The sequence below is a fragment of the Egretta garzetta genome, unplaced genomic scaffold (genome assembly GCF_000687185.1).
Source record: "Egretta garzetta isolate BGI_Z169 unplaced genomic scaffold, ASM68718v1 scaffold214, whole genome shotgun sequence".
Lineage (NCBI taxonomy): Eukaryota > Metazoa > Chordata > Aves > Pelecaniformes > Ardeidae > Egretta > Egretta garzetta.
In genome coordinates, this window is record NW_009259491.1 from 77,164 (window position 1) to 78,074 (window position 911).

The following is a 911-nucleotide window of genomic DNA, read 5'->3' on the forward strand; positions in this document are numbered from 1 at the left end:
AGGCGTGTGCTGTGGCTCAGGTCCTGCAAAGCTCTGCGTTCGGTTTCTGCAAAACGAGTGCGTTACGTGAGTGCAGCGTGGCTCGAGGGATGGACACTGCTCACCAGGTCAGGTACACCGAACTAGTAAACGCACCCGAGCTTCATGCCAGGCCAAAGCTTAGGCAGGACTGAAATTGGATGCACCAAGCAAAAGGCACTCTTAGAAAAATGAGCAGCAACAGCAGCTCTATTAAATTCTGCTCTGAGGCCGTGCTCGTAGGGCCTAGAGATGCTGGGGAAAGCAGCCATGCCTCTGGAAAGGCTGCTTCCCATCCCTGTCCGCTGTGAGAATTCCTCGACTCCTGATGCCCTGTGACAGCGCAGGTCATGAATCCGCCTTCGTTTCTGAACAATCTTTGTGTGGCTGCAAGTTTTCCTGTAAGTGTGTCGCTGCTCTTGTTACTTCTCATTTTAAGTGTTCGGCAAGTTCCCTGGTCTCAGGATAAAGGGCCTTCACCACTGAATTTGCCATCGCTCAGCACAGGTAGCTGAAATTTATGAAAAGGTAAAGAACCTCCAAGCTTTGTTCTACTCACATTTTACATATTGAAATAAATGGTATGTTATGTTTTTTAATCAAATTTTGTCTGTTAAAAATAAACTATGACCTTATTTAGAATCCTGGCATGCAAGAAAAACTGTATGGTGAAAAGCAGAAGAGAAAGGATGCTGTCAATGATGATGATAAATTTTTGCACAGAACCTCCTAAGTCTGTGGAGTATCATTAGCCTCAAAGCCCTGGTCACACTGAAGTGAGGTAAAACTTCAGGCTCTGACGAAGCCTACGGCATATTCCTTAAGAACAGTGAGTGAGGAAGGTCCTTACCCGACAGAGAAGAGGTGACAGAGAAACGCCAGAAGGAAAACAT